The sequence below is a fragment of the Styela clava genome, chromosome 12 (genome assembly GCF_964204865.1).
Source record: "Styela clava chromosome 12, kaStyClav1.hap1.2, whole genome shotgun sequence".
Classification (NCBI taxonomy): domain Eukaryota; kingdom Metazoa; phylum Chordata; class Ascidiacea; order Stolidobranchia; family Styelidae; genus Styela; species Styela clava.
In genome coordinates, this window is record NC_135261.1 from 2,746,958 (window position 1) to 2,769,277 (window position 22,320).

The window sequence follows — 22,320 nt, forward strand, 5'->3', positions numbered from 1 at the left end:
GGTTACTAAAGGTTCAAGTGAGGTTTTTTAAAGTCGTGGTGTACACGCATGGAAATTGAATGGAGGTTGTTGGTCACTGGGGTCAGCTCAAATTCATCACGGAGGATCCATTAGTCCCGGGATGGCAAACCACTGACCCGCGGATCCTAAAGTGACCCACTGTGTTTTTCCGGTGACCCGCCAAGGCTCGAACGAAATATAAACATACTACCATATAAGGGATAAAATCGGCTCTAATTAAATTTAATAATGAGTAAACTGGTATAATGTACCGTCTGTTTGGAAGCAGCGCCTCCAAACGCTCAAATTCAAGTTCTAATTTCCGCGTCGGTAGGGTAATTTTCAAAACTCCCAATTTTGGACGCGCATGTTCACCCCTGTATACCGTTATGCACTTATTGGCTATGACATCGTTCATGACAAAACAATACAATTGATCTGTTTATTTCTCGCAACGTCTTTTTACAGCGTGCCTAAATGTGGTTGAAAGGATAGGATAGGATTTACATATTTATCCCGGGGGAGAGGAAAGCCGATAAGACGGCTTATCCATATGGCGAACCACGGCCTCTCGTCCGGTTACCATTCCAAGTCGGGTATGGGATTAGTTTTTACTGTATTGTTTGTTTTCGGAAGCATGGACTTGGTGGTGGAGGAAGCCGTAACCGACCAGCGGTTACGTGAACCACCCAACGACGGCGAGGAGTCCAGCAATCCTCTCGCACATAACCATCCCTACATGGGATTCGAACCTGCGAACCCACGCAGAGTAATTAGAGGTGCGGTGGCGAGCGTATTCCTAACGCTTAGCCCGTTGAGCCACACCGCCGCGCCGCCGATCGGAAAATATAACTCTATCAGAGTTGAATTTCCTCCAAACTCTTTAGCGGCGTAGAATAATCTGCCGCATCATCTTAAACGCTTTTGGGTAATTCATATGCGTGTTTTTGTACACGAAACTCGCAAGATACTATAAGCAGCAAGTTTCTCATTGATTGAATGAATATTTGTGACCCACACTCTTCGGTTCCGTGATGAAAATATAATTTTAAACCCATTCATTGAAAAAGGTTCGCCATCCCTGCATTAGTCTGAAAGTTTTGTTGATGTATACACCTATTATGTTGAATTGGCGAGCTTTTGAATTGATCATCACGACATCCTGCAAAACCAAAAATATATCTGCGAGTACATTATTTAATGATTGCATATAGGAGACAATAGTAAACTACTCTACACTTGGAGAAGAAGTTGTTGATTTGTCTAAATATTGATCAATAATAATTATCTATCATTAGACTGCTGGTTGAAAGGCCTGAGAAAGAGGAGATTGTGGTTGGGACACAGGAGAAATATTCACAAATCATGCAAACATTCAATGGAGGTCAAAGACACTAACCATTCACATGTTGGCAATTGTCTTATCTACACAGCAAAAACCTTGACCAAGGATAAAATCTCTATATACACGCCAGACACAGCATATGTATAATAAATACTACAGCAAATTAAAAGGTAGGCGAGAATTCAAATATAGCTCGACTGGTAACCTAATTACAAATATTGGTACAGAAGTTAAATTATACCGTCTACACCAGGGTCGGCCAACCTTTTTGGCCGACGGGCCACATTTAGTTTACTATTAATTGCGCGGGACACATGGTAATTATGTTCTAGTTTTGCTACACTGACTAAAAGTTAATGAAAAAACAAACAAAACCCTTGTACCAAACTTTTTCAAGAATAAGAACAATAAAAAAATGAAGATACAGTAAAGTCAACAAAGTTTTTTTCTACACGTAGGCCTAGATATTTTAGTGTAAAGTTTGGCACTGTTTTTCGCTAACAAGTTAGTCAATATTTGCTGAGATGGACGATGTAGCAATGCGAAGCGAATTTTCCATATGACTGTCAAAAATTAGTGATCTCACAGGGGATTTGACATGGTTTATCTGTGAAAAAACTTGCTTGTACAAGTAATGGCAAATAATGAGGTCATTAAAACTGTCATTCTGCCCAAAGGTGTAAGCGACTATTCATGTATCGATATCGGAACTCCTCGGCGGGCCACATGTGGCCCGCGGGCCACGGGTTGGACGACCCTGGTCTACACCCTCAGGTAATTACACCGCCCAAACAGAAAACAAAAACCACGCATATGAAATATCAAAAATCCAACATTGGAAGAAAACAAAAAGAAACATGCGCATGCAGATGTCAGACTGTGATTGACCATTTAAGGAAAATCTTAAGGACAATATCAATATTATAGGTGTTCAACATTCTCATGAAAGTAAGTATGTGCAAGTGGGGAGCAAAGTTCCCTCTAAGCTGCCCAATTAAGCAGTACCACCAGAACATTTGCGCAGTAAAATCTCATTCTCGCGCAGCTTCTCTTTTGAAGCGCGGCTCATATTTTCATATGTAATTTTATTCACGCATATCTAAAATGCTCATATGTTTCATGCGTATTTTGGGTGACCCCTGATCATTGTGATGTCACACATGTGTCTGTCACGCTCAATTACCTTGATTTCTGTATGCCAGCACGGGGCAGTGTCGCATTTCGAAATTTTCATCACGCGCTCTGGATTTCGTGTTGTCGACCCCGCCAAATCTTGGATTGTCTGTAGTGAAGTTAACACAGATGAAGATGGAATTTTAATAGGTATCAAATGTGCCCACTGCTTGTTACAGGAAATTTGCTTGAATCTCCAGATTGGGACACATGAGCTTATACTGAATGATTATATAATAAGTATGTTTCACCAGAAATTACTAAAAAGAGTGTTAGGCATTTCAACCAAAATCAGTATACCGGTGTTCTTTATTTGGCGTGTGAATATAATGTATATTTAAGGAAGCAAGGCTAAAAATAAGAAAATCGTGATACCGCCAAGAAATGTGATATTCTGTAATATATATAGTAAGCTGTATAGTAAACAAAGAAACGAACAAAACGAGAATATCGGTTGGAAACCGAAGACTTATCGATCGATAGTTAGGGGATCCCCCAAAACAGAAACTGCAGTTTCGATTCATCCGCTCTTGTAACTTGCGCACTGCGCATCGCACACACACACTCGGCGGGTTTCAAAATTCTCTCGCTTTACAAAAATCTAGATCACTATATCAATAATTGATTGATAACTCGCTAATTATACGACATAATTCGCCCAAAATCAATAGGATTCTGGTCCGAGATAAGATGAATGCACATGCAAAATCTGGAGCAGATTCAATCCCGCTTTCGTGAGATATCGCGTGCATCTAACAGACACACACACACACACACAGACATACATACAAATACCTATCAATATACTTACCGATCTTAAGATCGATAAGTAATAACGCATTCACCTTCAGTAAGTAGGCTAGCGTTGCGCTACACAGAAACAACAGTAAGGAGATCATGTTCGTGTATTATGCTGGATGGCTGAATGCCAAAGCGGGACTATTGGCTGACTTGTCGGGACGGCGGGACAAGTCGCTAAGAAGCGGGACTGTATAGTAAGCCTGTACATTAAATACCGAAAAAGTTAAACGTGTGGTTTGTTCGCATTCCGATAATATATGATAGGCTACTATTGTAACTTTTCACAAAGTTTGCAAATAATTTAGGGTTCTGCTCACGTGCTCAGCCTTAAAAGGGTCTTGCTCAGTAAAAACAACTTTTGCGCAGTGTGGAATTTTCTTAGAGGGAACACTGGTGGGGAGTGTCTGAACTTTCTGTCATGGTCTTTCTTTTGGGGTACGATATTTATGTTCGAGCTATCAGAACATTGTAGCTTGACTTTTATCTAAAATGTTTTTGGATTTCTAAGTCTTCAAATTGAAGGGAAGAGAATTTCATAGCTTGGGCCCAGTATAACATAGGGCTTGCTGGCTCACAGATTTACCCATAAAATGTATGAACAAATTGGTCAACTCATTCTTAACACTAAATGGATAATTACTGATTTATTATTTAAAAATGTGGCGGTGGTGTTTCCCACATTTGACATTAGTGGCGGAGAATTTGTACAAAAGATTCATGAGTTTTTCAAATAGCGCAAATAGTATTTCAGTTATCTCAAAATTTTCTATGCCACCAACGCGCTATCGATGAGCTATTGCAGATAAGTTCAATACGTGAATAACATTGCATACATATTATGCGAACTGGTTGTTTACCATATCACCTTAACAATTGGTAAATTACCTGATATCAGACTCACAGCCAAAGTCACAATAGTATTACGTCGATGCGTTCCAAGAACATCTTTTGGCATAATTGGACACGTCACTGTACATAACGATCGTTTCAATATTATGTTGTTGTTGTTCTTTTATACGTTGTTAGAAAGTCACTTACCTGTATCATAGCATCTTACCTGTACACTGTAGGCCATATACGGTAATTGATCACAGAACAGTTGTTCCCTTGCAAATTTTATGTTGTTTACACTTTAGGACAGATAATTGATCACAGAACAATTCTTCCCTCTCAAATTTTATGTTGTTTCCAGTAGACTCTCATCAAAATAAACAAATATAGTAGGCTACAAGTGCTACAACGCTTGCATTACTGCACTGGTAGGATCGTGAAAGAATAAGTTACGGTAATTTCATTGTGGTAAGACACCGGTACCGGCACCAGTACCAGTATCGTACTTACGTACTGAGCTACCAGTACCGGTACCGAACCTGTAGGTCTGATATTCCGTTCCGCATACGATAGGCTATAAAACTTGCATTGCAGCATTAGTAATACCGCGGAAGGAATAAGTCAATTTCACTGCGTTACGGTACCGGTATGGCAACTTACCAGTACCGACCTACAGTAGCTGTAGTACTGAGCAAGACAATCGATCGCGAAACCGCTTGAAATAAGTGTAAAACAGTGTTCCCATGAGTAAAAATAAATACCGCGAAATTTTGTATGAAATATCATATCTCATAGGATTCATATAAAATTTAAGAATAAATAAAAGTAATAGCCTTCTGGGGAAAAATATAATCTTTACTCACTGAAAATTTCAAAGCAATTGGTCCAGTAATCAACGAGAAAAGCGATTTTTTCATAACGATACCAAGAAGAAGACAAATAAGAACAAGAACAACAAAAATACCAAAACGATCGTTATGTCCACTAACGTGTCCAACAAGAACAAGAGAGCAATGCTCAGTATATGGACATGTAGAACAAAGCGTGGTTTACACCGGGGCTTCTCAACTGGCGGACCGCGGTCCGAATTTGGAACTTTCGAGTATTTGATTAGGACCGCACCTAATTCTTTCTTTTGAATCATTATCTCCACTTTTGAAGTTTCGTTTTTATAAAAATGACTTTCATACTTTTGAATAGATAGATACGTTATATGAATATATAGGAAATAAATTATAACATCATAATAAACAATCTTGATTAGCTGATAATCATCGGCCGGTTGAGGAAGATAGCGTTCAAGGATGCCGAAACATAATTTATAGAAAGGATGAACTTAAATAATTTTAAAGTTCTCTATCTGGATCTTCTATAAAAATAGTTGAGTAGCCCGGGTCTACACTACCTTTAACGATACCGTCAAATAATTTCAAATTTTGGATGAAATATCAGATTTCATAGAATTCAAACAAAATTTAGAAATAAATAAAAGCAATAGTCTAGGGAAAAAATCCACTTTTAACCACTGAAAATTTCGAAGCAATCGGTCCAGTAATCAAAGAGAAAAGAGACGTTTTAATACCGATGGAATCCTGTGTCAAAGAACAACAATAACATAATATTGACAATGAAAACGATCCATAGGTTCACTACGTGTACAATAATAAAAGATGCAGCTTTAATGATGAGCGCCATAATTTGAGCTCGTGTTAAAAGAGACCTAAGTACTTTTTTGGTCCTGTCAACAAATGAATTACTGAAAACATAGAATGCGTGGCGCTCCCGTAGTATTCGTATCAAGATGGCGCACAACCTGCTAAAAAATAGGGTAATTCACCTCAATCGTTGACGGAAAGAAAAAAAATAAGATGGCGGCGAATTGATGTTTCAATATCTTGCATAACCAAAATAAAGAAATTGGCAGTATTCAAACGAAATAACATTATTTCACAAAAACTCCTTTGGAACTCAAAAAAATATTCTGTGCATGCATATGTTGCGTATGCGTATGTTAAAAGTTTAAGGTCAGCTGGGGTACGGTCTACTGTGACAGATTACATAGTGTAATACTTAATTTTGTCCTCCATGACTATGTATTTGAAGCAAGCAAAATTCGAAAGGGTAATTACGATGTTTTTTTTTAGTTTTATAGCTGTGCCTTGGGCTAGATAGAAGGTCTTGAACATGTAGTCTGTCGCTATTACATTTTAGTTATAATGCAGATATTGTTAATTTACCCCCATTGGTATGATGGTTAATATTGTCCTCAAAAAAGGAAATGAAAAGATAAGATTCTTCGCCATAAAATAATTTTCAAGTTTGGTTTAATTAGCTGCCAAGCTTCAAATATGAGCAATGGAATGCCACAAGACGGACAACTCACTCACTGAAGTAATCGAGATGATTAAATAACAAAATAAATGTTGTGCGTGAATTCATGAAATATATATTTTGAGCTGGGTCAAAACTCCGAAAGCCCTTGACTGCCTGAGAAATAACAGCACAAGCGTTTCTGTCATACCGGAATTGTTTAATAAAACACACGATAACAGACACTGTGTTGGAGGATGTAGTAACAAGACCTGAATAATTGATTGAATAATTTCGTAACAGTTGAATGATAAAAACTTTGTAATAATTCAAGTCAATCTAGCAATATGCGAACTAACAGTAACTGCGGTATGGTGGTATTCAGCTGCTGGCAACAATGCTGCTACGATGGATCATCGGTTTTGGTCTAAACAAATCTGCCTAATCTGTACTGATGATAAACAATGAACCCTAGAATATGTTTTCAACTGTTATTTTATTATTTTCTTAATATAAAAATGAAAACAAGAATACTTTTCCATATTCAAGCACAACAAAATAATAGGTGTTTGGATCCACAAAAATAATTTTCAAGTGGTTGATATGATGCACACGAATGACAAAATAGGTTTTATAATAAAGTTACACGATGCTTAAAACATATCCATGATTGATCATAGCAACTATTTGTTTCAAGTTCATTCAACATCTGACTTATTAACAATGACGATGTAAAAAGCCTGCTCGTTGTTGATAACATGCACGAGGAAAAGTGTCCAAATAAGAATGTTCCCTCACCATTCTTTTAAACCAGGCAGTTTTTTCATGAAAGTTCGGGTAGTTAATGACTCCTAGCCTATGCTTTTGCAACGAATAACGCAACCCTTTATGTAAAGTCTTTCCCACATTGTTTATGCTGTTACTCGGTACTCCCCAAGTATGTGATCCAAGATAGCAGGCACCGGATCGTAGTGTGTGTACAAGGTTAGGCCATAATTTTATGTACAAATACTCACGTGGCTAAAATATAGAAAATTTGAATCAAATTATGGCCTAACCCTAATCTTGTACAAATACTACGTTACGGTGTTCGCCAACTTGGTACCACAGAGTTCACAAATATAAGGTCTCTCCCCGGTAGGAATTCTCATATGTCTATTCAAACTTTTCTTAGTTTTCAGTTTCTTCCCACATTGTTTGCAAATATATGGTTCGTTTTCACTGTTGATATGAACGAGTGACTTGGTTTGTAACTTCCTGTCTGGTACAATGGTTTTGTTGAGATGCTCGCATTTACGTGCTGGGTTAGTTTTATCAATCAACCAACTTTTGCTGCATTGTGCATGAACATCGATTTTCCATTTGCCAGTTCTTCGTAAAGAAGTTATATTTGTAATAACTTTTCCACAATGTTCATTAGAGCTGGTAGGCTGACTTGTTTCCTTAATGTTGATAGTTGAATAATCATTTCCATCTCAAGTTCTAAAATAATTTTCAACATGAATGTGCAAAAAAATGTGCTTTTCCGAACTTGGCCTTATTGAATTTTTTATTACATATGAGGCAAGGAAATAGGTCTTCGGTGGTTCCCACCTTTTCTATAGAAATTCACATAATGAGGAAATTGCTGAATTTTAATAGTAATGTTTGCCTTTTTCACCATTGATCATCACCATTAAATGATATTGGAAGTGTAGTGTAATGTCAGTCTACGTATTTGAAATATCTTCTAATATGGTCTGATGTAAATCTTCTTCTCAATATTCGCTTGAATTATTGTTATTCTTATTTACGGCCTAACAATCTTAATACAACTAAACACTCAAGTGAAATCAGTAGAACAGAAAGTTAACGATAAAGTATACATAAAAAAGTCTTCAAATCTAGAGACAAACCTGGACATATAACACTTGAGCAGCACTTGCAATATCTAATACCGTAGTAAACCCCTGTGATTCTACTTTACCAAAACAGTAATGTTATCCTAGGATAGGATTTACATATTTATCCAAGGGGAAAGAAAGTCCATAACATGGCTTAATCAAAAGGCGGACCGCTCTCAGCTAATGGCAAGGCCAAGTTTATTTTTTCCAACCAGTAAAAGAAATATCACGAGCGAAAATCACGAAATAATGATAATTACACCACTCATTTATGCACTTGTAAATTAGATAAGAAACCTGCCACATTGTTAACAACCATATGGTTTCTCTTTTGTATGAATTAGCTCATGGTCCTAGAAAATTGAACATTTACTAATAACCATTGCAACATTGTTTAGAATTTCTGGTATGACTTTTCTCATGGACACGTAAACTAGATCAGTGGTTCCCAAACTTTTTTGTCCATCGCCCCCCTAAAGTAGTTTATACAACTTCATCGCCCCCCGGCAATACAAAAAATGTAAAGTCAGAAACGAATATATTACAGACCAAATAAAAAGACAAATCTAAGTTTATAGTGTTTTTAATGAGATAGATGAGCTTGGTGTTCTTCAGCGAGTTTTTATTATTTCTAAAATTAACCCGTTTACTGGTGAAAAGGCGATTTCGTTGTTTTGATAGCAATAGTAGCACGGCTGGAAACCCCTTTCCCCCATATAATAGGTCGGAAATGAAAGAATCCAGGATTCTACCTCCTCAAAAACCGCCGTGTACTCTTGCCTTATAAGCATTTCACTTCCTAAATTCACCCCATTTCACATTAAAATAATGAAAACAAAGTTAATTTTCCCAAACTTATAATAATGATTTTCGTACATCTCATTCATTCGTACAGCCTGATGACCTGCACCAAAATACTTCGGTGAAATTCATCCCCGATTCCTCATCCTACCACGGCCTCCAATCCGATCACCAGTCCATAATTACCCAGCCATTTGTTTTTGGATTCATGGACTCGGATGTGGAAGAAGCCGTGACCGACTATCGGCTTTTATGTTGCTTGCAGGACAAAATTCAGGGTTGCTAGGCTTTTGCGGTTGTTCGCACAAATATGCACTTCCAAACATCGAAGTGAATATTTTGGCATGATTTGTGGAAATTTAATAAAGATTTTCTTTAAGAAGATACATTCTTACAAAAATTAAGCAGTGATGAATCTCTCGAATAGAATATGAATTTTATTTTCTTTGCAATATATTATTCGAATATTGACTGCGCTATTAAACCCCTGCCCTCAGCATCAACTTTTCTTCGTGTTTCCATTTGTCTAATTATTTTTAAATTGTAGGCTCGTTAAACGAGTAGCTGTTCAATAAAATTTTTAGGATATAATGAAATGTAGTCTAAATGTGTCTCACGATAAATTCTGTTACGTAAAAAAATGTTATTTACTCCTCGAGCGTAGATTATAAATAAAAAAAAATTTATCGTCAAAACCGCCGTTTGGATGTTACCCTGGGCATACACTTCCTTGTTTACTTCGTGACATTGGCCAATCAGCAAAATGCAAAAAACGTAACAATGCCCCCTTTCGCATCCACTCAGGCACGCTCACTCAGACAGATTTTCAGGCGTGGTCGTGAACATTACCTCATTTTCGCGTTTTTGAATTATATTCGTTAGTTTTTAGTTGTTTTTCAAAAATTTAAATATATAAATCAAACAAGTCAATGATTACTTTGTCTTCTTATGATTTTCAGTTTGAATACAGCAATCAAAAGTTAGTGTAGAAAAAGCTGTGATAGACTAGGCTAAAATTCTTTATCGGTACTTTTAAAAAACTGATTGTATAATGGTATGTATTAGAAAGACAGTTTGAAACTAATACCCCATTTTACAGGCAACAACTCGTGAAACCACTCTTAAAGTAAGCACCGAAAATTTTATAATGGTAAAGTATGTGAAGATTTTTCCGCGGTCAAAGGTCGGGGAAAGGTCCATTCAGTAAATCGTCCAGGGCCAGATTATTTTACTCCGGCCGTATTTTGCCGATCACTGGGATACGCAAACTACCGCACCTTACTGCGAAGACTAGTTTAGAAATTCTTTCGCGTGTTATAATCGCCCACATGATTCATGCCTGCGAATACACACAGAGTACAGAATTAAAAGCGCCGAACATAAAACGGGTTTCGCGAAATCGCCCCCCTATCGCCCCCTTCGACTTTTTCGCCCCCCTCTTTATCGTTTTCGCCCACTGGGGGGCGATATCGCCCACTTTGGGAATCACTGAACTAGATCAGGGGTCACCAAACTACGGCCCGCGACGTCATTTTATCCGGCCCGCAATAACACGCAAAATGGTTAAATTTTTTTCAAAGGGAGATTTTCCTGAGCATCGTCTTCCTTGTTTATTTCGTAACATTGGCTGATCAGCAAGTTGCAAAACAAGTGACGTAATAATAGGTCTTTTCGCATCCGCTCAGACACTTTTGTCACCTTGACAGATTTTCAGTCGTGGTTGTAAACAATATTTCGTTTTTGCGACTTTGAATGCTATTCGTTAGTTTTTGGTTGTGTATCGGAAATTTAAGTATGAATCAAAAAAGTCAATTATCATTTGCCTCCTTTACCGGTACGCAACGTTTTGTGCGAAAGATATACTTGTACACTCGTGGCGCGTGCTTTCTACGAAACAGTTTACGTTTCTTGTGCTAAAATAAACGTCCAATGTGCATTTTGCGCTAACAGTACTGTAATTCCTCGCGTACTGCTCCAATTTCACAAGTCACACTAACTTTTGTACCGTCTAAATGCGGATATTCATGTAGGTATGTTTTCCAAAATCAACGATGCTCTGATTGTACAAACTTCCTAAAAAGTATCAAATTAGGAAAGAAATACATACGTCCATATATAAATTTATTGGTGTCCATAGAAAATATCATACGTCCATATAAATTTATTGGTGTCCATGGAAAATATCATTAATTTGCACTACGTATAACTGGAATTCTTTTCCATGTTGTTATTGTTGTTTTAATTACTGGAACAATTGCTTCGCCATTTCAGTAGATATTGAACCGTATACTCCCAAAGGTACTTCTTGTGGGCGCGGTGTTACAATTTTCATATTCTAGCCCCACCTTGCCACGTCATCCAAAAATTATGTCACTGCGACGTCACAATCATACTTCAATACGAGAAATATAGCTTGCATTTAGTGAGTTCGTTGTCGAAGGCGCAATTACAGGCGATTGTCGGTATACTATCATTAATTTTCACTACGTATAACTGGAGCGTAATTTTTAAAAGCGGCGAATGCTAGGAAATTTAGGTGCTGATGAAAAAAATCAAATCCAGATAATAGTTGTTTATTTTATCTAAATTATGTCAAAATTTCATGGAACTCGAAGCTACAGCAGGCAGTCCGTAGTCGTTTTTATGAGTGGTATTCCAACACGGCGTAACTAAGCAAACGTGATGCGTACATTTATGGCGCAAAAAAGCGGATTTTGTAACATTCATAATTCACGACAGCAACGTTTTGATAACAGCTAAACTCAGGATAGTTGTCTAGATATAGAAATCTTGTATATATATTTGTTTTCCTGGGATGTTCTCGATCTATATTCTGCGATATGGATAGAATTTAATATTCAAGTCTTCAGAAATGTAGAATATATGTTATTGTTGAATAAATTGAATGGATTTCCCAACTTTTGTAAATTTATTTTATTGCATTGACAAAAATATTCATCCGGCCCTTTTCAACACAGTTTGAGTCATACCCGGCCCGCGGTCCAAAAAGTTTGGTGACCCCTGAACTAGATGATTGCAAGAAACTAGAGCTCGACCGATATCACTATTTGGCGCCGATACCGATATATCGGCCAACTAGTGGCTGATAACCGATGCCGATATTAATAAAAGCCACAAAATGTGCTTTTATGATGTACCTCGTGATTCTGCAGTTTGAATTTGATATTTATTAACATTCAAGGCAGCATGAATTTTTGAATATCAGAAACATTGAAGTGCAACATTGCAGAATCAGTACTGAAGTCCATAGATGCATTGTTGTGATTAGTTTCTGAACAAAACCAAATACAGCATATCTGAATGAGAGTGCTATGCGAGAAGAATCATACACCTTATCTAAAAATTTAGATATTATATATGGTCGTGATGCCTCGTATTCTTATGTCTTCACTAAATTTATTTATTAATTTGAATCAGCATCGTAGGTATCGCTGCACGAAGACTTTTCGAGGTCCCTCGTGACTCCTGTCACACAATTAAAGTTCGTATGTTTTGGTTGCTTTAAATTTTGACATATTTATTGATAATGAATTGATTGACAGTAGCTATACGTTGTCTAGCTATGGGGCATGCTAGCATGTAGACCAGGGGTGGGCAATTAATGGGCTGGGATAACGTTAATAATAAAGATAGCACAATGTAACAATTGCGGTCATGATGACCGTATTTGATAAATAGGGTATTCAAATCAAATAGAATAAATGGTGCGCATTCCTGTCGTTTAGGAACAAAATTACTGTAACTTGGGATTTAGGAGGCAAGTGTTATTTGATCGATTTTATTTTGTATCCAAAATAGGAAACGGAAATTCCAATGGCAACAGTCGTCTTGATTACCCATTTGTTGAAATTGCCGACTTTTTCACCGTTGATGGTTTTTCTGTTGCGCAAAATATTCAGTTCAAGACTAATACGAGAATTAAAATGGCTTGCCATATCAATTTAATATATAAAATAATTAATTTAATTATATATTAAGAAAAGGAGCAATCTTGGTCATTTGATTAATTTGAGCCACTTAAGATTATTTTTAAGAAATCACCATTTGCAAAATTCCAAGGTCGGTCATAAAATCCCACGAGTACAATTCAATACGATAAAGTAAAAGCATTGCAACTTTGAAATAATGCGGCGATATGGCGTAGCACAAACACATATTTGGGAACTGCTGGGATTTGCTATTTCCGATCCGATGAAAAATAACGAAATTTTTGGTATTCACCAGGTCAAAAATAGAGCTTTGAAAACGAAATTTATGATGTTCTGCATTATACTTTGTGTCACAGTGGCGGCGCGTCAATAGGGCCAACCGGGGCAATGCCCCGGTTGTTTTTTTGGTATAATAAAAAATATTCGAAAAATACCTCAATATCGGTTGCACAGACTGTCTACACTAGCCATATTCTCCCGACATGGTTCATTTTTCGCTCGCAAAGCCTTCGCCGAACGTCGACGGGGCGACGCCGATTTTGCCCCGGTTGCTCATTGTATATCGTATTCTCTCTTTTATCTTCCACTCGCCGCGTTTGTTTTCTGTTTCTTTTACTAAATCATCGGGGCTAGCCCCGAAATTATGACGACACAATGCCGACGTTTCTTACAACAACGTGTTGACATATTCACGCATTCCTTCTCGTTCGTTGGTTGCTTGAAGAGTTGATAGTTTCCTCGCCTTCGTTTTTGTGGCTTGTTTCGCTATTTGAATCAGTTAGAGACCTTTAGTCCATTTGCTTTCGATTTTCCACATTCCTTTTGAGCTCCTCAGCTCTTTCCGGCTTCGCATTTCTTAGCCTTAGACCTCATAATGAATAAGGTTGATGCACTACTTCGCACTCCGTTTTCGCAGCTGCCGCTGGAACAAAAATTAGAGGTATAACGACTTGGGCCTTATCAACCAAAAAATTGTTCACTGGGACAAGCCCATGACGGAGGAAAGCGTCGGCGTACATTCTGCGCAGAAACTTGGTATAAAAAAAAGGAATGGTTGTGTTACAGCGAGGACAAAAATGCACTTTTTTGTTTTTATTGCCTACTTTTTGCTACCACCCGTGACTCACGTTGGTGTAAATTTGGTTTTGAAAATCTTAAACATCTTTCCGATCGTGCCAGGGATCATCAATCTTCTATGGAGCATCTGGACAATGCAGTAAAATACCGAACATTCGGAAATGTTAATATTGCAGCACAGTTGGATGAAGGACGCGTGGTTTCTATTCGTCGGCACAACCAAAACGTTGAGAAAAACCGCCATGTTCTCGGTCGATTGATAGATGTTTTGAAGTTCATTGGCTGTCACGAGCTGTCCCTCCGTGGGCACGATGAACGGGCTGGCTCTTCTAATAGAGGGGTATTTTTGGATATGGTGGAATACACCGCATCCCTAGATACAGTATTGAGAGATCATCTTGATGCCGCAACTGTTTCGAAAGGGACATCTAAGGATATCCAAAATCATTTGCTCGACACAATGTATAAAATTTATTTCCAACATTTGGCTCTGGAAATTGAGAATTGCCAGTTCCTTTCGATTCAGTCTGACGAGACAACTGACATCACGTGCGTTTCCCAACTGGCTGTGATTTTTCGGTTTGTGAAATATGGTAAACCTACCGAGAAATTTCACAGCTTTGTACCAATCATTGATCGCACGGCTTGCGGGATATCGGCTGTACTGAAAGAAGTGTTACAGCCTTACAACGCGAAGTCAAAATTGATAGCTCAAACTTATGACGGCGCGGCAGTCATGAGTGGGTAGAAACATGGTGTTCAAGTTTATATAAAAGAAGATTTTCCTCATGCGCATTTTTTACATTGTTATGCACACCAATTTAACTTCGTTATTAAAAAATATGTGTCTTGATACCCCTCTCGTCCGAATATTTTTTGCAAATGTTTCGGGGTTTTCTTCATTTTTTTCCGTTTCGCCGAAGCGCTCTGACCTCCTTCGCCAGATATGTAGCCGCCGTCTCCCAGCTTGTGCACCAACACGTTGGAACTTCCAATCACGCGTGGTGCAGGGCGTGTCCGGAATTAGGTCTGAGCTCATTGAGTGTTTCAATGGCATTCAGAGCTCTCCGGTTTGGGACGAACGCTCTGTGAGGGAGGCGGCAGGACTAAAGCGTCTGCTAGAAGATGGTGAGTTTTCAATTTTTCTCGCTTTTTTCTCCACAATATTCTATCACGTGGATGTATTATACGGCGCATTGCAGTCAAGGCTAATGGGTGGAGCGTCTGTGCAGTCGTGTATTTCAGACTTCTGCGATGCTGTATCTCTCGTATCCGGGAAACAAAAAAAATACGACGACACATGGAGTGCTTCTTTACGCCGCGGGCAAACAACGCAGCGTTTGATTTTGTCTGCAAAGGAATGCTGTGACATTCTGGTGAATCAAATAGGCGATCGTCTGCGCACTGAACACCTTGCCGCGTTCTCTTTGATGAACCCCAAAAATTTTTCAAAATTTGCACGTCAATTTCCCATCCATTTGTTGGCTACTGTCTCCAAATTTTACCCCATGATAAACGTGGGTAAATTGGAAAATGAATTGCGATGTATATACACCAATCAAACTTTTTTGAACATCATATCAACTTGTGCGCTCTATAGGTTCCTCATAGATAACACTCTAGTAACTACCTTTGCGGCGTCTGCAAAATTTCTGGACATTATTTTGACGACGCCTATTTCTTCCGCCGACGCAGAGCGAACATTCAGCACGCTGAAGCGTATTAAAACGTATCTCAGAAACACAATGAAGCAAGATAGATTAAATTCCTTGGCTGTTTTATCCATTCACAGAGACGTTATTTCTGGGATGCATGACTTTAATCAGCGCGTTATTGAGCATTTTGCTTCCAAGAAACCGCGGCGTGTTGCATATATGTTCAAGCAGTAGAAGTCTAGCAGCATATATATCTATGAGTGAGCAACGCGTCTCCTCATCTTTGCATTAACTTTCCTTTCTTCATAGTAACGTTTTAAACCTTATTTTAGGTTTTGTCTGCTTTCCCGAAGTTTCTGTTAACATGTCATTGTATTTATCTGGGTAAATATTGCCTTTCCTTTTGAAAGAGGTTTCAAAATAAACTATGTCTATATTTATTAATCCCTTGACTTGGACCGGTTTTAAAGACACTTTCTTATCGTTGAAAATTGTCGCTTTTGCCGATTGGTTGTTACCGATGGAATGGTTTTTATACTCATAAAATGATGGGAGAACTTACAGCGCTCATCCTATCCCCGTAGATGGGGGTGACTTGGTCCCGCAGTAGCTTGCCCCGGTTGTCAAAATGACCACGCGCCGCCACTGCTTTGTGATATATATATATATATTATGACTCCGTTCCTTTCTTACAATAATCACTTCCTCATTTTCAGTCGCTGATTGTATTAGTGGATTAAATTTTTAGTTTGTATTTAGTCTCTCGTTTCAGATGACCACACAATAAGGAGTTTTGCACACTTCACGCACAGTTCCAAGGAAATCCTTTTCTCGACGTCCTCATAATACAGGGATAATTCCCTGTAATATAGTTTATCGATATATTACTGATGTTCACGTCTTAAATACCCATGACATGCTGAAGACACTATCAGCGATTTTAACTTAATCCCCCCGCCACCCTGTACTAGACAAAAGTAAACAAAATTTATTGGGACATCCACGAACACGCGCGTAGCAAAATGCGGATATGGCAGGAGCTGGTGTTTTTGAATTATTGTACAGAAATTATTCAGATGGTAATTACAATATTTACATTTGCGGACAATTTGTTGTTTCTCCGATCTCTTCAACGATAATTTTTATGCATGGAAACTATAGCCTAATTTCAGCACGAACAAGTGGGCCGGATAAAACGCTAAAGTGGGCCGTAATTTGCTCACCCCTGATGTAGACTATGTGGAACATATTCTGAACAGGAAGGTAGGCAAAATCTGAAAAGACACTGCTGACAACACACGGACAGGCCCAAAAATCAGTAAACACTGATATTGTTTCCCATATGGCAATTCGGGTTCGGTAAAAATTTTCCCTGAAGATCTTTCATGTGTAAAACCTATTCCACATTCTTTTTAAACAGGCATTTTTTAAATTTACGTAGTTGATGATACAGCCATAATTTTGCAACCATGGACCTTTCCCCGACATCAAAACATCCGTATTTTCAACCAATCACAAGCGAGCAGATGTAAACAAACATTCTTCGCTGAAAAGTCGCTCAGACAACTTTGGACGCGTTCCGCACGGGTTGCTGGCGGTTTAGGCAGATCTTTGTCCCTTTTTTCGCTTTTTGTTTTCTTCACAGGGCTGCGATAATTAGAAAGCTGTAATACTGTATGTTATTTGTTGCAAATCACGTTTACGAAATCTGTATATCTATACTAAAAGGCTGTACCCGCTGCATGCACCTTACACTACAGGTACCGTACGACAGGTCAACCAACTGCTACTTCGAACCAAAAAATGGTAGACAGTCATGCTGATGCAATCAAGAGTACCGGTAGCCTACCGTATGTCAGTACGGAAGAATTCGCCTTCAATACGATGTTGCATTTTTATTAAACAGAATCTATTAGTGAATTATTTTGGTAGACTAACTATGTGTAAACGCTGCGCATATGGTATTTGCCAGTCTGACAACCTGTACGGTGACCCTGCCGTTCAAATGGAGTGAGATTTGTGCCATTTCCGAAGCCACATAGTGACCGCCAAAAAGCAATGAGGTGAATAAAGGAATGCAACAGGCCTCACAGTCAATTCAACCTAGGAAAGATTACCTATGATATATATTCAATATGTTAATGCTTATATGAAATGAATTTTCATACGAGCAATGCGTTCCATCATGCATTTTCATGGAGGCGATTAAGCAACTGATGAATACCTTGACCCTATATCAGATTCTTGTCGCCCAACAAAAGAGCACCATCAAATTGTGAGTGAGGTAAGGATTACTTATACCATAATTTAACTTTGGATCATACGCCAGATACTTCATTTGATACAGAGACATGGGAATCTGACGAAAGTGAGAAAGGATTGTCAAGGATCCAACCAGATCTGCCCCCAGACTCTTTAGTTGAAACTACCTCAAGTGCCGCTGATGAAAATGACAGCGCTTTGTCAGACAGCAGAAAAATGTAAGCAAGCATCATCATCATTTTATTATGGTTCTCTGGCATAAAACAACACAAAAAGCCAACATACAAACAAAATGCAGAGAAAACTGTAAGTCGAGCATAACTTAAAATAGATTTCAAAAAGTACGCGGCTACCCACCAGAAAAAGAAATAATAATAATAAAAGGGCACGGAAGAATTAACAAGATTCAGAATCGGGCAACACTTTTAACATAATTCAAAATGAGAAAACACATACTTCTTCCGGCATTGGTGTCATATTTGCTAACTGTAAAAATGATGAATGAAGAAGGAAAATTAATATTGAAGACTTGTGACTTCATGCAGAATCTTTTACACTCCATTGGTAATAAAATGATGTTACTTTATGGAGGATGCTTCGCATGTATGCCATGTCCGGTGTGACCCTGGTGATTGCAATATAATTTTTTGTGCGGACTGCAAAGTCACACCAAGCTGCTCCTGATACCAGAAGTTGGCCCTGCACTTGGTAGTAAACTGTGGTGTGTGATAAATATCATTGTTTTGTCAGGTTGTTTTGCATTCATCACTGTCATATAAATTACAACTTGTTCATAATCACCTGATAACTTTAGAACCGAACCAAGTGGTGGGTATTTGCCCATCTGACTATATAACAATGAGATAGTGTTCAGTGAGCGCAATTCTTCCATATTATCAGGAGATGAAACCAGGCAGCTCAATAAAAAAACTCAGAAGTAAAATCATTATGATACATCATGTCTGTGAATGGAATTGTGAAATGAATTTAATTCTAATATTTTGACGTTTCATTGCTTTCGTGGTTTTTGTTTGTTGTGCCTAAAAGCATATATCTGGTGTGTATTTTTATCCTATACAACACAATATTTGGAAAACGTTATAATTTGTAGTAATTTTCTTGGATTTACTTGCTTGTTCCTTCATCATATATTTTTTATAATCTGTTTTATTGTATTTCTACACTGAAGGAATAAACTATATTGTAAAACCTATCAGATACCAGACGGTTTTTGGTTGAACCTGTATGATTGGAACTCTGGCTCGATCTAACTTTGTGGGCTTAGCACCAACTACAGATGACAAAACTGTTGGATCTATTTTGTTCCCTCCATATAGGTTGTTACCAATGCTGGGTAAGGCCTGTACACGCTTGGCTCAGCAGAAAATCTTTTATTTCCATCAATTTCATCTGTTGGATAGTCTTGGTTAGTCTAACGATATGGCAAAAAGCACCAGTAGTTCTGATGAATATGTAACAATTTTTAAACTATGTGTTGAGGATGATTGCCGTTTCATTCCTAATAAGGCAGTGCATATAGTGTTGCCACATATTGCTTTTCTTATGCAAATAATCTGATGTATTTTGTCACTGCACCTTGGTATTTGTATATTATTTCATTTATTTAGAACTGTTTTAGGTAGGGCCCGACCGATACTGCCTTTTTGAACCGATACCGATACTGCTAGTTTTCCAAAACTAGGTCGATAAGCCGATAACGATGTTTCTTCACATATGTGTTCTTCCTATGTACTCTCCAGTATGCGAGCCATGCATGGCCTTGATGTTTAATACAATTTGGAATCTTTCCCAATTACAATTTATAAAATGAACAGTCAAGCTCATAAGTGATTCTGTTGGTCCTGACCAGCAGTCTGTAGTAAATGCCAATCCATCGCCAGCATTTTCTGTCACGAGAAGAGTCATTATTTTCTGGCTCACAAGTTCATATATTTGTGGCAGCATTTCTGTTCTGAAATACTTCTCAGTCTTTAGGGCGTAGCGAGGTTCAATGGTTTCTATTAGCCTGCGGAATACATCATCTTGCACTATTGCAAATGGCCTGTTGTCAGTGGCTATCATCTCCATTATTATTTTATCAAGTGATTTTGTTCTTGCGTCATTTCCATGCCATTTATTAAATTTATCCATTATGTGTTCCCATTAAGGTTGCCGATTAAACTGGGAAGCTTCAGCTGGCCTTTTTCGCGTTAACTGCGTCTGCGAAATCTCATCATACTTGCTCTTGTGTTTCGATCTGAGATGACTCCACAAATTACTGGTGTTTTTATTTATGTATATTATATTTATGTATATTTTTATTTATGTATATTATTTGACACAAATAAGCCGTTCACGTGTTCTATCGCTTCGATTTGAAAGCCACCACGCTGCAAACTTGCTTGCAAAGTGTGAAATCCCGTGTCGCAATCGTCCGTGAAACCGCTTTTGAAAAGAGAGAAATAGAAATAGTGAAGAAAAAGAGTTTCACGCAGAACCGCTCTTGAATTAATAAACAAGCGATAAAACTGCTTTCCCGGCGCAATTTTGACACTTTGGCAGTCACGTGATTAGCCGATAACTATCGGTAAAATTAGCCGATACCGATAGTTCAAAATTTGTGAAAAACAAGGCCGATATATCGGTCGGGCCCTAGTTTTAGGTATAGACTTAAGATCCACCTTTGATGACTCGCATTCAATTGACATAACACTTTCTGATTGCAATCTAGTGCCCATTCGTAATTGGTATATAGTGCATATTGTGGCAACCTGTTGTTGCGACAGTCTCTTGGTTTATCAGCACTGGTAAAAGGGCCGCACGTTTTTTGTTGCAGATTTAATAATAACCTAGGGTTGTATTTTAGGAAACTTAGGGTTGTGTTTTATGTAGACATGTGTTGAAATAGGGATTAAGTTATTAGGATTGTACTTAAAACTGTATTTATTTTTGCATTTAGTTACATATGTATATCTGATTAAGTAGGATTTTGATGCGTTGCAGTCCAAACTATTTTTAAATCACCTGACCTTACACGAGTGGCCACAATAGCACTTTATGTTGAGTGGTAAAATAAAACAAGTTCGATTCGGAACTGTGTCTGGTTTAGTGCATTGGAATTTCAGCGGCAGTCAGGTTAAGCGTATCCAAACCCAGAAGGCAAGCTCCCATCGTTGACTTATCAGAAGGATTCCTGGCACAACAAATAGGCTACTGGCTGATTGAAGTTAGGGAGTGTGTGCCACAGATATTCACCATACCGATTATCATATTTATCACTATAACATTAATGGTCCTGTAATTTTATGTGGTATGTAATCAATTATAATACCTCAATGAACCTGTTGAATCTAATCTTTCAATAGTATATTTGCACCCATCTTACTGAGCTAATAAATCTGTGTTTCTATGATACGACATAAACTTAAGTGCCTAGAATGTACAAATTGCATCATCAGAGACTTGGTGACTATCCAGCGACACCACTATTTGAAGATGATGTGGTGGCAGAGACTCCTGAACTTATCTATAGCACTTGGCTTTGAAATCTAGCGTTGAACCAAGATTGACGACTGAACCATCATGAATGTATCTGATAAAAATATTCATCTGTTCATAATTACAGATTGCTGTAGTTTGTGCAATGTTTCCAAGAATGTATTCAAAAGATTTTTTAAACTGCCCCTGTATTTCATTTGACGCTACCGGTACCGGTAGTCACGCAGGTCTCCCAGTCTTCTGACATTCCTATCACCTTTCAATGAAAAATTTTGTATCCCTCTCCAGCTGGGGCAAAGAAAAGGAGAACCAAGTCATAGAAAAGCCATCTCTGAGTAATTCCATTTTTGTATGTTAAATAGGCTTTGGAACTAAGTTAGGAACGATAACGGCAATATGAAGGTGGAATAACGGTAATAATAGATTACTTGACAATATGGTATAATTAAAAAATGTTTTTGTACATAAATTTGCTTTTCAGTGCTTCTTTCCTATATGAGTTCGTTCATGCTTACTTAAACTAGATGATTGCGAAAAACCTTTTTTACATAGTTTACCAAGCGTAAGGTTTCTCTCCGGTATGAATTCGTTCATGCACTTTTAAATTAGATGATTGCAAAAAACTCTTCCCACATTGTTCACAAACATAGGGTTTCTCTCCGGTATGAATTCGTTTATGCACTTTTAAATTGGATGATTGCGGTTTCTCTCCTGTATGCGTCCGCTCATGCATT

At 38.0% G+C, this 22,320-nt stretch overlaps 1 protein-coding gene and 1 pseudogene across 1 annotated transcript in view; both read right to left on the bottom strand.

Moving 5' to 3' along the window:
* Positions 1 to 22,320, bottom strand: part of LOC120329605 (uncharacterized) — a 75,929-nt gene that overhangs the window by 52,227 nt on the left and 1,382 nt on the right. The window lies entirely within an intron of this gene.
* Positions 7,055 to 22,320, bottom strand: part of LOC120329780 (uncharacterized) — a 40,621-nt pseudogene continuing 25,355 nt past the window's right edge.